The following is a 16,058-nucleotide window of genomic DNA, read 5'->3' on the forward strand; positions in this document are numbered from 1 at the left end:
TGTCTGTTGCAAAGAGAAGTTTTCTTGATGAGGGGTGAAGACTACACTTATCTGTGGACAGATATTTAGAGTGAGGGATTCAGATTGGGATTATAATGATTAAGCAAAGTAGTGGTTGTAATTTGTCTTAGTTAAAGTTCTGTTGCTGTTAAGAAAAACCATGACCATGGCAACTCTTATAAAGGAAAGCATTTAATTTGGGGCCTCCCTTTTCCTGAGCCTTCCCTAATCAAATGGTGACTACATGATAGTTTTGAGATTTTTTCTGTATTTCTTTATTGCTCCATTGTCTCTCTTCTGTAAACCTGCCTTGCAGCTACTCTTGATCTCACTCCCTAAAAGGGGCCCAAGAAATTTATCCAACGATGTTCTCCTTAACCTGATTTAGGAGGCAGTTGCTGGCCAGTTCTTGGGTACACACCAACAAAAGTCAAGCTTGTTTCAAATTTGACTCAAATTGTGGTAGTGGTCTTATTCTCACTGGTGGGATTAACAAAGGCCTCCATGCAGGGAGTCCCTTACCACAGATCTGAACTCAGCAGCTTTCCTTGAATGTGGACAAAGATTCTACAACTCCTTTTCTTGTGCAACCTTTATGGCTCTAAAACCAGGAACAACAACATGCCTGAAGCTGCCAGTTTACACTGCTCCTTTGAGATAAAGCCTGGTTCTTTCCTGGAATTTGAACTGCATAAGTTTCACTTTGTAGTTAATTTTTAGATGCAGGAAATCCCACTGCTCTGTTACCTTTACAATTCAATATTATTTAGGTGGGATCTTGGTCTGAGGCTGCCACTCCCTTTATTCTGTTCTGTGTCAGGCCTTACCTCATGTCTTTCTGCTCAAGCCTTGGTCCATCACTGATTCTCCTGTTGCTCTTTTTATCCTCAAGCTGTGTTTTGTCATTCTTTTTGGCCTGCTTGATCTTTTTCACTGTAGAGCTAGCTGTACAGAATGATTACTAATAATCACACGACAGAAGTAATACTAGGCTGCCTTGAAATCTTCCCCGCAAATGAAATTAGTCCAAAACTTTTCAATTTAATCTCATGTGGATGTTTAGGACAAGGGCAAAAAGCACCTACAGACTTTGCCTAAATAGCAAAAGGATAGCCTATATCACAATAGCGAATATTGTTTCCCCTGAAACCCTTTGATCTGTGCCTTTGTAGTCCACATTATTCTCACTACTACTATCTTCCAAGAATTTATCACAATAGTCCATTGAACCTTTCTTACAGCTTTCAACAGATTTTCTGGTGTAAAGTCTCAGAATTTTTCACATTCCTCCAAAACATAGCATGTTTAGGCTGCCATACTGATAGCCTACTTCCTGTTACCAATATCTGTCTTGGTTACTTTTGTATTTTTTGTGATAAGATACCATGATCAAGACAACTTAGAGTATTGTAGAATTCTAGGTCACCAAAAGACCACTGGGAATCTATCGTGATTTTAATCAGCCAAATTTTATTTAAGCTGTAGCTGACCACAGCCCTTTGGGTGGATTTGGGTCTGTGGACCTGTCTGAATTTAGATGGGAGATTTTATGGTCAAAAGCCACAATTATACAATTATTTCATTTCTGTGGAGGTGAATCTCTGAACACTTGATATAACACCCCTGGTCTTCTACAAGTTGTAGTTAAGCAAGTATACAGAAGCCAAATAAGCAGTTATTCAGCATATAAAGGTCAAAGAGAGCTTTAGTGGGCAGCAGTTCTGGAATAGTTTAACAGGCTTAACCTTCTTGAATTGTTTTAACAGACTCCAGTTTTTGACAGGGCTAGCCCCAGTCCTCTAGAATGGCTGCTTTTGTCAAAATGAGGTCCTTTTGGCTGCTGCAGCAGAAAAAAATGTCATTGGAGGCTTATAATTTCAGAGGGTAAATCTATGATCATAGTTGTGGGGAACAGGGAAGCCTGTGGGCTGGCATGGTGATGGAACAGTAACTCTGATCTCAGATCTTTAAACCACAAGGCAGAAAGAGAAAGCTAACTGAGAATGGCATGGGCTTTGAAGCCTCAGAGCCCAGTGACAGTGACACAACTCCTTCAGCAAGGACACACCCCCATATCCTTCTCAGACAGTGCCACCAGCTGGGCAATCAAGCATTCAAATACATGAGCCTACAGAGGCCAATCTCATTCAGTTCCGTTCTCTATTTTGTTTTATATTCCTTGCTTATTCCATCTAGTTTCACTGCATTATCTTCAAATCCTATTTTTCTGACCTCTGCTTGATTCATTCTACCTGTAAGTCTTTTATTTAGGTTTTCAAATTGGATTATTGGGTTTTTCATTTTCATTTTCATTTCATCTTGAGTCTTCCACAATACTTTTATCTCTTTATTGAATTCTGTTTTCAAGTCCTAGATTGTCTTTGTTACTCCCATCAGATTTATGTTGGTGGGTTTTCTTTTGGTATCACTCAGACATTTATTCTCTTTATTTCTCATTAATTTCCTTGTGCTGTATAATTGTGTCTTCTCTAGATTTCTTGAATTATTTGATGATATTTATGATTATCATAGACATTGTGAGGTTTCAAAATAAACTTTAATGTTAATATAATGTTAAATATGATTTGAATTTTATGGAATATAATAGTACCAAAGAGATAATGTTCTGTGCTTTCATTTGCTTTTTAATTGGCATAAAGTTTTTGAATTATTTTGCTTTATGGTAGTCAGTGACCAGATAACCACAATTTCCTGTACCTAAATTGGCTGATAGAAAATTTAGAGTAATCCTTCTTTGAGAGATTATCTTGTGAATGCAGGTCTAGCCTTGAATTTTTTATGTTGCCAAGTATGACCTGCAGATTCTGATCCTTTTACCTCTATATACCAAGTGCTAAGATTTAAGAAATGTCCTACCAGGGCAGAATAAGTGGTGGTAGAAGTAGAACCCAATGCTTTGTGTGTGCTAAACAAGCACTCAGCTCAACCCTTAGGTTAAATCTTGATTTTTTCCAATACAACAAGAGTGATACGTAAACATTCCTTAGAATTTTAGCAGTGTATCCTAGCAGAGAAATGAATTTATAAGGCAAAGATCTCAGAAGACTGTTTCTCTATTGAATTGAGTCATAGACACTGTCCCCTTTTTCTTTCATGGCATCCAGATGAGTTTGACTATTCCATAGTTCAGTACAGCCCACTTTCCTCAGATTTATACATCCTGAGTCTTAACATCTATTCCTCCTATTTTTTGTTACAAACTGAACAGGAAGAGTAAATGCTTCTCTCAGTATTGTAGAGAGAGGCAGATGGATTATTTACATGCGGAATCCTACAAATGGCCATATTTGGTGAATAATAAAAAAAATGCTCACTTTACTCTTTTCAATGTAACTGTTAATAAAACTGAAGAGGGAAAACAAAAACAGATAAGTGGAATAAAAGCTTACTTGTAGGGTTGGGTTCTCAGGTTAAAAAATGATTACAACAGGGATTGGGGTGTTTATGAATTCGAATCAGCACAGTCAGAATCATTGTTTCTTGTTTTTAAAATGAAATATGTTAAATTAAAATATGTTAATAATTTTAAAATGAAGCATAGTAATAAAAATGATTCAATAATCACTACTGTGAGGAAAAACCAAGATTATTTAGTTATTTGGTTATTATTACCATTGGTTCTTAGTCTGGGCATAGGTACTCATCTATCTACATCCCAGGAAGCTGGAAACTGCTTTTAATTTTAATAATTCCTTGGTTTTCAGCTCCCCTTCCTCACACAACTATCACTTTCCCCATACTAGTAGGAGGGGGAGCCTTCTTTGTTCATCAGTGAGGTGGTATATGTTGTGTGCAGCTGTCCCTCTGTATCCTCCACTCACCTGAGACACACTGAGAACAAGGAAACAAGTACTCTTCAGACATCAAAAGGAAGCCAAAAGTGAGCAAGGATGAAATTGGGGCTGAAAGGTTAAGAGAGAGAAGATGTACTCGCTCTTTTTTGGGGCCAGCACATAGTGGTTTCTCTTTGAGTGAGCAATTACAGATCTCTGATGGGTCAGGTTTCTGTACTTCTGCCCCAGGCCTTGATAATTTCTCCTCAGTGCAGTTGTCTTGGAATTTTTTCTATTTCTTCTTTATACTCCAGGTCAAAAAGTCTTAAGTAAAGACTTCTATTTTCTGTAGTAAATACCCAATTTCAAAGAGCTGCTGTGAGAGTGCTGACACACACACACACACACACACACACACACACACACACACACACACACACACACACAGTTTCTTAGACTTGCCCATACTTCTTTAGTATCAGTCAACAAAAGGTGAATATCTAGTCTGAAAACCATAGATCAAATGCACAGATCCCATGGCACATATGTTTGTCTGCACACACACATTCAGGAGTAGATCTATTAATAAATACATGTCTGTCATCCCATTTCTGTTATATGGCTGTGATATGTACATTCTCTCTGGTTGGTGGCACTGTTAGGGAAAGCTACAGATGAGTTAGGATGTGGAGCCTTACCAGAGGAAGTACATCACTGGGGGTGGACTCTGAGAGTTTATAGCCTTTCTGCACTTCCCGTTCATTCTTTCTGCTTCCCATATGGAGGTGAGAGGTTGAGACATGATCTCTCTGCTTCCTGCTCCAGTCTCCTTCAGCCATGCTTCTCCCCCGACCTATTAAGGATATCTAGCTCTCTGCAACCGTACACCAAAATCAACCTTTTCTTCTCTAAGTTGCTCGGCCATGATGCTTTATCTCAACGATAGAAAAGTAACCAATACAGACTACACTTTTCTCCCCTCCTGTGCCCTAATTTGTTCTTCTTTTTATAGATGGGAGCTGATCTTGGAAAATTGTTTCTCCGGATTCTGTGTCCACTCTCCTCCATGTAGGTTCTGTCATCTTGAGTGGTAGATCATGGGGATCGGTGGGAGTAGCTAGGCTATTTCTGTAATTTCCTTGTACTTCAGTTGAAATCTTTAGTGGTGAAATCCTCATGTTCCCAGTTCCTTCTGGATAGCTTTCTCTTGCCACCAGCTTTTGTGACCTTAGTTAAACCTAAAAGCAAGCAGAGTGAGACCAATTGTTGTCAGTGTCTGTCCTCTGGGATACAGTTCCCCCTGGTGGATCCTTCTGCATGGCCCATCTGGTATTGTCTTGCGTCGACTAGTCACTGAGTTTTCAGGTGGTGACTGTGGCCTCTGAATTTCAATAACCCCACTTTCTCTCTATTTGGTAGGTGGTTTAATTTCAGAGTGTCTCCACTTTCATGTTGTCACACTTTCTGAAAGCTCTGTGGCTTATTTGCTAAATTAAATTTCCTGATCTGGTTCTGCTTTTGAGATGGAAACCGGTTCAACAATAGATCAATAGATCAACTGGTTTAATCAAGAGATTAAATTTTAAAAGGAATTTACTTATTAACTATAAAACTGACACCTGGATTTATTGGGAAATCTATTTAAAACACCCAACTTCACTTATATCTCAGAATTTGTAATTATGAACTATATCCACAGGGTTTACACAAAGCACATGGACCACACATGGACCACATCCACTTCCTTACAAAGTAGCAAATAGATAGGGGTGGTGGTGGTGGTGGTGGTGAGTAACTGAAGGAAACATGTGCTTTAAAAAAGCTAACTATATTGTTTTCTATTTCCTGATATCCATTTTCCTGGCCACAAATCATTATAGCATTGAAATTCTGATATTCTCTCTAAAAGACTATCAGCTGCAAGGTGGCATTTTACAACTTTGAGAGTGCATTCATTAATTGGTTATTGATTGCAAATGAAGAAATCACTCTTTCTCTCTCTCTCTTGTAGAATAATTTTGCATAAACCCTGTGGGAATAGTTCATAATTACAATTTCTGAGATAGAAGTGAATTTGAGTGTTTTAAATCAATTTCCCAATAAATCCAGGTGTTAGTTTTATAGTTAATAAGTAAATTTCTTTTAAAAATTTAATCTGTTCTGAACACATTACTGTATGTCTGCAAACATTAAATTAGTAGGAAGAACCACACTCACTAAGATCAGAAAGTATTTGCATGGAAATTTTAAGAAATTCTGATAGCTGAATGGTTTCTCCAAAGGTTTTGTATACTTTGAATTTATTAATTACTTATAGTCTGAAAAATTATTGTCTTCTTTGAATAATAAAACTAAGGAAAATATTTTTCCTAATATAGCTGGAACCCTCACCTGGATTCTTCTACAAATATATGTGATAGTTACCTCTGCTTTCTGGGTTCTGGAGTGTTTTGGTTTCAATAAGGGCTCAAGTGTGCCCTTCAAGATTCATGTGTGGAAACTCAACTCTCATTGTGAGATATCAAATGATTGAAATTTACTCTAAAGTGTTTAGAGGTGATACCTTTTGGATATGACTAGAACTTTGCAAGGTTATTAGAATGTCTGAATTATTGAACACTGGTGAAATTGCAAGAAGAGGGAGAGTGACCAGACGAGACACACATTCATGTGTTCTGTTTCTAGCTACATGGTGGCCCACAATGCCCCAGGAATCTACCAGCAAGAAGGCCATTCCCAGACCAGGTCCCTCAACTTTAGACCTGTGAGCCAAAATAAACTTCTTTCCTTTATGAAATTACACATATCCTAGTATTCCATTGTAGTAGCAGAAAATGGATGAGTATAAGAAACAAATCCAGGATTGCCTCATAAAATATTTGGCACAGCAAAAGCCCTTCACAGCGGGATTGGACTCACCAGCCTGGTCTGTTCTTTCTTTAGGTTCACTTACAGTTCTTACAGATTGTGTCTCAGGAGCCAGAACCTTCACAACTGAGGCTGGCTGGGTTAAATCTATCCTAGAGACACTCAAAGTAACCCTCTTGTGGACTGTATTAGCAAAGAAAGATTTTATACATGAGCTATAAATTGTTACTTGGTGCTTTCTAATTTTCCATGGAGAAGAGTCACCAAAATTTACTCTCTCTGTCAACACTGTGGTTGTGAAATGAAATATGTCCCCTTGGAGAGTAAAAACAGAGGTGGTCAATGTGTAGGTGTTAAAAATTATAGAGATAGTTGAGTATTTTCAGACTTGTACTAAATAATAGAAGTGGCACACAATTTGAGGAATGTCTAGGCGATGCTAAAACTCTCAGAAAGTAGACATCATCCAAAGGTTATTCCTTTCTCCAAGTCCACTGCACTTCTTTCCTCAATCCATTACAGCTGTTCTGCGTGCAGTGTCATAGGGAATATAGCCATCTGCTTGTTGTTACTTTGTGTAATCTCAGAGCAGGACTTTGTAGCTTTCAGTGATATCTATGGCTTGTGAATTTCCTAAAATGTTTATGTGGTGAAGGTTTGACATTTAGCTGCCAGTGCTGTTAGAAGGTTTTGGTTTGGGGATCTTTAGCAGCTGCGGCATAGGGGAAAGTCCTAAGGACATTGTGGTGTTCTCCTGAAGGAATAATTGCCTCTTCTCTGCTTCCTTGCTGCATCAGGGTAAAAAGACATCTGCTAGGTGATCACACCATGATGTCCTGTGTCACCACAGTGCCAAGCAACCATGGGCTGAAACATAAGAAACCCGAGACTAACCCTTCTCATCAGGTGGTACTTTCTCATAGCAATGGAAAGCTGAATGACACACTGGACCTGGGAACAAAGAGTGTGGAGTTATACTCCTTTGATTCCCAGTTCATTACATTTGACTAATTGTGGATTTGATGCATGAAGATTGGCCAGGCAAAGGGAAACATTAGGAAGCTGGGAGTTTGGAATAAGAAGAGGACCAAAGACATGTACTTCAGTTAGTATCTAGAATACAGGAACTCAAGGAGAAGGAGGAATAAGAAAAGAGAAAAAAGGAAGGGAGGGAGAAAGAAAAGAAACAGCTAAAGTTCATGAGCCTTTCTTTAGAATTAAGAGACGATTGAATGTTTTGGACTCTTTAGTGAAAATCAATTGCAAACAAAAGCGTGTGTAACAGTAGATCCTGAAAATATCCTATCGATGAATAAGAACAGATAAGCTTCTCCCCTAGAATAACATGGTTTCTAATCTTCCTGTTACAAATTTAGGAATTCACTCACAAGGATGATAACTGTGGTCATGCCCCAAACAGCACACCCCTTTTCTAGAAGATATTAAATGTGGTAATCAACTAGGATTTGAGGCATTTGCTTATTTAAACATACTATGGCTTATCATTATTTATTGTTTGTTCATTTATTATAGGGCACAGTACTTGGGCAGTGGTAGTACAGGCCTTTAATTCTAGCACTGCAGAGGCAGAGGCAGAGGCAGATGGATCTCTGATTTGAAGGCCAGCATGGTCTACAGAATGAATTCCAGGAGAGCCAGGAAGGTTACAAAGAGATACCCTGTCTCAAGAAACCAAATCATGATTGATGGGGGATGTCTTTCTGTATGGAGTAAATATATTTTTCACTTATTTGCTGGTTAATAAATGGTGTTTTGCTAGTAGCCAGTTAGGAAGTATAGGTGGGGCTACCAGACTAGGAAACACACACACACACACACACACACACACACACACACACACACACACACACACACACACACACACAAATACAGAGGGAGAGAGAGAGAGAGAGAGAGAGAGAGAGAGAGAGAGAGAGAGAGAGAGAGAGAGAGAGAAAGAGTTGCCAGAGAGATACCATGTAACATACCCGGGCATTATGGGTAAGCCATAGCCTGGTGGCAATAAATAGTTTAATAGAAATGGGTTAATAATTAAGAGAGAGCTAGCCAATAAGAAGTATGATCCATTGTCCAGACAGTTTATAATTATTATAAGCCTCTGTGTGTTTATTTTGGATTAAACAACTTTGGGACTAGGTGGAACAGAAACCTCAGTCTTCAAATGATGATGATAATAATTAATAATAGATACTAACAAGGCACACTAATTGAATGGGAATATCATGAAACCTGAATCTTTTTGAGTCCATGAGGTTGGCATTTAATGCCAATCCAAGAAGTACTGTGTACTGGACCTGCTTCAAACAAAGTTATCCTACTTATCACAGATTAACCATGTCTTCTTACTCAGAACCACAGAGTATTAAATGCTCCCCTTTAGTATATTAAAACATTGGTTATAATAAAGGCATTACAAATTTATTTTAAAGCATTTGTTTTTGTAAACTATTATTGGCAAATAGATATTGAAATTACTTTTGATGATTTCAGTAGATTTTAAATTTACTCAAACTAATTTATATCAGGTATTCACCCAGGGTCTGGGGAGCAGGATGAAAGTGTAAAATGCTTGCTGTATAAGTGTACAAGCATAAGGACCCAAGTTTATATCTTCAGAACTAATGTAAGAAGCTGAGCTTGGTGGTGAACACTTACAACCCCAGTGCTGGGGAAGTAGAGGCAGGAGGATCCCTGAAGCTCACAGGTCAGCCAGTTTAGCCTAGTCAGGGAACTTCAGGTTCAGTGAGAGACACTGTCTCTCAAACAATAAGGTTGCAAAATACCCTCATTGTTAACCCCTGTCCTCTTCATATAGGCATGTACATATGAATACACCAACATGAAAAGCTATTTATACAAAAAGAAAAAAATTATGTAATGTGCAACTTTTGGGTTTATAAGCACCATAGCAGTTCCCATTTTGCATTACCTCAACTCATTAAATCACTACATTAATTTCAAATGGAAGTGTATGCTACACATGAACAAGAGATTTCTGGGTCACTCTCTGGTTATTAATTCATCAGTAGTTCCCACCGCATTGCTATCTTACATGCTTCATTAGCTATGCCATTGTTGAATGAGTTAGGCTTGGACCTTTAACCCCACCTTGACCCTACACAGTGACTCATGGAGGGCCTTGAATAGCAGTTGTCACACATCATGTTCCTTGCCTCTGGGTGATGTAGAGAAATTGTCAGGCCCTATTCTGCTTGTCTGTCATTTAAGGAAAGGCAGAAGATGTTGAGAGCTTGTCACCACTGAAATGGAACGAGCTGCAGCCGCTTCAGGCTTTTTACTTCCCTTCAGTAGCTAAGGATATTAGTATACTGTGGCAAGGCTTCAGCCAGCATGTAGGTGGCCAGGAATTAGAAATATTGAATAACCATAAAATTACTTGGCACATCAACCAAACCTTCACAATAACCATATTCTAGTCTTTCCTTTTCTGGTTTCACTTGATTTTCCTTTTGTTTCTCATGAAGTTCCAGTGCTTATCTCTGCAATTCTCTTGTGTTATTGATGAAAGAAATTCACAGATTAGAGGGGACATTCCTGCATTGCTGATAACACTGTCTTTTTATGAAGTCAGTTCTGGTAAGGAATGGATGAATGAATGAGTTTTTATCAATGTGTTTATATTCCACTTTTGTAAAAATCTATTGTGTGTGTGTGTGTGTGTGTGTGTGTGTGTGTGTGTGTGTGTGTGTGTGTGTTCGAGAGCATGGGCGAGGTGCAAGTACATTCTACAGTGTGAATGTGGAGTTTTTTCAGGAGTCAGTTCTAGCCATGTTGAGATAATCTCTCTTATCTCTGCAGCACTGTGTACATTAGTAGGCTAGCCAGCCACTTGGCTACAGGCTAGTTCTCTTGTCTCTGATTCCCACCTGGCTGGAGGAATGCTGGCATTACAGATACATATCTCTGCATCTAGCTTTTGTTACACAGCTTCCTAGGATGGAACTTGGGTCGACAGATTTCTGTGGCTAAAGCCTTTACCCACTGGCACATCTCCACACTCCATCTTTTGCTACTTAGTCTGAAGATTTATGTAAAAATTTATAGTTCTGTTATTTACAAACATTTCTTCTGAGCTCTATGTTATTTAAATATTAATTTTGTAAAATACCTGTAGTATTAGTATATTATATCAAATTGTCTATGAAGCATCTCATCTGCCCTGATGCAACTGTCACTTCACCCACTATCCCCTGGGGGAAATAGAGAGGAAGTCAGAACAGTCTCCAGCTCGATTTCTTGCTGCTACATAAATGTATTAAACCACAGTGATTAAAGACTTTAGTATTTCTTTGGATTTTTCTTTTGCTTCTGCTTTATTGACTTTAAATCAACAAATGAAAATTGCATGTATTTAAGTCTACAATATGATATAGATGCACGTATCACAATGATTACCATAGTTGAATTAATTGACACATACATCACCTCACATGCTCAGCATTTTTATATGTGTGTGGAGAGAACACTTAAGAACCACTCTCAACAAATTTCAAGTACATATCACAGAATCACTAGCTGCAAACACTGTGCTGTACACCAGACATCTAGTGTATACCAATTTAATATGATGTGAATTTTAGCTCCTTGATCAGCCAGCTCCATCCTTAACCTGTGAAATAATTATTCTATTCTATACTTTGGTAAGTTATATTTCCTTTTGATTTTCATATAGAAATGAAGTTGTACCATATTTGTTTTGCTATGCCTGATTGGCTTAATATAATTTCTTCCTGGTTTATCTTCACACTATTGCAAATGACTTCCTCTCCTTAAAGGTTGATTGATAATTCATCCTGATCCCTTCTGAGCTCACTCATGGGTTTGTCAACAGCTGACCAATAGTGAGGAAGTTCTGCTGATATTGAGTGTGCTCTTATAGTGGGAAATTACCAATATGGAGCCAAGTAAAATATAAGGGTATTTAATAGGGAAAATCTTTACTAACAGAGCGACCTAGCCAGTTGGCAGGGATGCAGTCTGTACAGCAAGCCGAAAAGCAAAAGTGAAAGTGAAACCCAGCCACCCGAAACTCTCACTCTCCATCACCCTCACAGGCGTGGTCAGACACACCTGTGGCCAGCCCCTAAGAAGGCGTGGCTATAGTTTCCCCTACAATTCCCCTTTTAGTCTAAAAGATAATTAAAACTTACCAGTGTAAAGTATCCAAAATTAACAATCATAAATGTGAAATACAGGAAGCTACAACAATCTTCATATGTCACATCATAACTATCTATTTTAACTAAACCCTAAAGTCATCTGAAAGAGGTGTCCAAGCCTGAACACCTCCTTCCAATCCCAACCATAAACAATAGGAAGCTATCCCTAACTAGGTATATACACTATCCTAAGTGACAGCAATGGGGGGAAGGGGATGTAGCATTCTCCATGTTACCTACTGCTGAAATGGGATGACTACATCCTTGTGGGGTCCTGTAGGAAGAAAATGTTAGTATAGTAAAAGTCTTGAATGAATTGTATCCAGTCCTTGTTAGATGGGATTTTCTTGATTGAAGATCTCGCTTGAAATCCTCAACTTGATTGAAATCAGTACCTGAAGCTCTGGCAGGAGTGTCAGTTGAAATGGAGCAAGTTGGATCCAGTACAGTCGAGGAGGTATGGCCCATTTTCTTTCTGGGGTGTCCAGGGATTGCTGTCAGGCAGATCTTCATTGGCTGCGTGGAACTCAAACATAAACAGTTAGCAGAGAAATGTTTGCTTGTGTATGTACACATACTGGGAAAGGCAACTATGGGAGAAAAACAATTATGAGAGGTATACACTTTGAAAGAAAGAGCCAAGAAAAGACAGTCTCCAAATTCTTCTTTTATTCTGTATTACATCAATTGGCTTCTTGATACAATACAAAAACTCTAACGTTTAGTTAAATAACTTACTTGGATTTTAGAGGAGGAAAGCCAAATCCACCTCTAAATCCAGCATTGGTTTAATTGAATAGGGACTAGAAAAGAGAAATAGAGTTCTCTGAGAGACAGCTGTAAAGTATACCATATGGCACATTCCTTTTGTTTGATGGTTATAGCTGCCTTCTCTTCTTAAGTATCTATCCATGGAGTGTCCTTTGCCTTCTGGAGATGAGTTTTCCTGTGAAGATAAGAGAAAAACACTCCCCTTTCCTTTGGGAGATTTCTATTTAGTTTACGAGATATACCTTAGTAGAATACCCGTCATTTCTCCTCGTTGAGAGGTTTTTCCTTTTCTACTCGAATCTTGACCAACTTTGATGGTATCCAAAGTTTGTCTTCTCTGGTAGAAACTAACGCAAAACACCTACCCCAATGTAACACATGTCCTGGTTTCCATACAGTGGTTAGTACATCTTTGAAGTATACTGACTGATTCAGTTCGGCAGTTTTCTCTGTAGTCCAGTGTCTTTCTGCAGCTGTTTGTCTTTTCTCACTGGCGTTAAGAAAGTATAGTGTTGATAAAGCATTATGCAACCTATGTTTTTTGGGGGGGGGTTAGTCTTCCAAGCTTGTTTGTTGAGCATCTCCTTTAGTGTCCTATTAGATCTCTCAACCACTGCTTGTCCCATAGGATTCTGTGGTATACCAGTGACATGCTTTATGTTATAATATTTGAAAAATTGTTCCAATTTTGTAGAGACATATGCTGGAGCATTGTAAGCTTTTATTTGTGCAGGTATACCCATAACTGCCATCACCTCTAGCAGATATGTAACAACAGAATTAGCTTTTTCAGAGTTAAGAGCAGTAGCCCATTGGAACCCTGAGAATGATGCACATATTTCAAATTTCCAAATTCTGCAAAGTGAAAGATGTCCATCTGACAAACCTCATTTCTCTGAATGCCCTTAGGATTACAACCATTGGAGTTTGATTATAAAAAGAACAAGTAGGACAGTTTCTCACTATCTCCTTGGCTTGTTGCCAAGTGACAGAGAAGTCCACTTTCAAAACTTTGCTATTTACATAATGTTTCTTATGAAATTCTGAGGCTTCTAGCACACTTCCAATTAACAAACAATCAATCTCATCATTGCCTTGTGCTACTGGGCCTGGCAGGCCCGTATGGGATCTGATATGTGTAATGTATATAGGATTACTTCTGTTTCTGATTGTTTCCTGTAACTGTAAAAACAGAAGTTAATTTTGCATTATCAGGAACGAATTCTGCAGTCCCAATGTGTAACATGACTCTCTCTGCATATTGAGAATCAGTAAATATATTAAGAGGTTCTGTAAAATCCATAATCACCATGAGAATTGCATATAATTCTGCCTTCTGTACAGATGTATATGGACTTTGAACTACTTTACTTACCTCACCTGCTTTATAACTGCCTTACCTGATTTGTTTGCATCAGTGTAGAAGGTAAGAACTCCAGAAATGGGAGTTTGTCTTATAATATGTGGAAGAACCCAGACTGTCTTTTTTATAAATTTAATTGTGTCAATTTTGGGATAGTTGTTGCTAATTGTTCCCAAAAAGTCAGTAAGAGCTATTTGCCAGTATTCATTATCCTTCCACAAGGAGGAAATTTCTTCATTAGTTAAAGGTACTACAGTTTCTGCTGGATCTTTTCCAGTCAGTTGATGAAGTCTTAATTTACCCTTTGGTATCAAATCAGAAATCTTTTCTATATATGTCTTTAACTTTTATTCTGTTTATGTGGCAGAAATATCCACTCCAATATAGTGTCTTCCATCTGCATCAGAATTCCAGAAGGGTATTCTCTGGATGGCAAGATAACCAGAATATAGTCTGAATCGAGGTTTATCTGATCTACATGTGCATCAAATATTCTATTTTCTACCCATTGTAACTCTTTTTCTGCCTCAGCAGATAATATTCTCAGACTGTTTAGGTCCTTATCACCTTTAAGGGCCATTTTTAAATGCTTTAAGTCATGTCCTTCTACACCAATAATCATCTGTAATTGAGAAATTTCCCCTAATAATTTCTGAAGAAAATTAAGAGTTTGATAACGATCTCTCCTAATTTGTAGCTTTTGAGGTCTGATTCTTTGTAAGTCTATCTTGTAACCTAAATAGTTAATAGAATCTTCTCTTTGTATCTTTTCTGGGGCAATCTGTAATCTTTCCTGCATTGGGACAGTTTATCATCATCATATTCAGCCTGAGCCTGTGGGTTAGCATAAATAACCTCACCAAGAATCTTATCTAGAGGGGATTCAAAACCTTCCTTTATGCCCTGATGCCCAAGGAGCTTCGCCTTTTCCCTCACCAATGTCTTCCACTGAATTCTCAAGTACAGCTGCTACCAATCATTCCCAATCTGTGGGTGTCACCCTGTTAAAGGTTTCCCATGAATGTCATACCTGTTTTATGTATGGTCTATGGAGACCATATGAGACAACTGATTCTTTAATATTCTTAAGATCATTCAGTTGTAAAGGTTGCCATTCATAAGCCATCTGTCCATAGGGTGTTTCTTAGAAGCTGGCTTTTTTACCATGGTAGCTGGGTACACTAATGGTGTACAAACGAGTAACAACCTTAAAGGAATAGTCATGGTACCTGGGTGGAATAGGTGCCTCTGATTGGAGTGATTCTCCCTCTGAGGCATCCCAATGATCTTTAAGCCTAGTAATGATACCCTTATGAAAAGTTTCAATCTCCTTAATCATAAACGATTCCAAGCATGTTAGTGAATCTGTAGATTGCTCTAACTGATCCTCTACATGTTTTTATAGGTCTTTAATAGGTCGTCCTTAGGCAGCATCTGGATTGTATGGAAACTGCCTTCTTGGTATTATAGTCTAGATTCGAGGTTATGAATTGCTGATTTTGAGTCCTCAGCAATCGACTGTATGGACCTATGTAATCTGTCAGCCCTGTATTGTAAATTATCTTCCAAACATTCAAATCTAGACTCAAATTTGTGATCTGCTACCTTAGATGCTTCAATAATTGTTTGAATGGCATTGTCCAATTCTTCAACCCTATCCTGGGTGTTTTGCACCTTTGTATCTAGTCTGGGTTACATTGCCCATCTGAGTTTCTAGGTGGCTACAGATATTCTTTAGCTTGTCACAGTCTTCTGACAGCCTAGCCTCTAAGGCCTCAGACATGGAGGATCTCTCTGTGTTTATCTTATCATAAATACGCTGCATCTCATCTTGGGTAACAGACAGCTCTGTCTTTAGCATATTGGACACAGAGCCAAGCTTATCATCCAATTTCTGTTCCACTTGCTGCACAATTGTGGTCTGACCTAATCTGTTCTCCAAAACCTCATTGTGTAAAGCTGTTATTTCCTGTAAGTAGGTGGTGAGGTTATCCTTATCCCTATTCCTCAGTCCCAGCTATTAATGTTATTTGTACAAGCAAGCTAGCTGCCATTAAGGCA

This window comes from Cricetulus griseus, chromosome 2 (assembly GCF_003668045.3).
Source record: "Cricetulus griseus strain 17A/GY chromosome 2, alternate assembly CriGri-PICRH-1.0, whole genome shotgun sequence".
NCBI classification, from domain to species: Eukaryota; Metazoa; Chordata; class Mammalia; order Rodentia; family Cricetidae; genus Cricetulus; species Cricetulus griseus.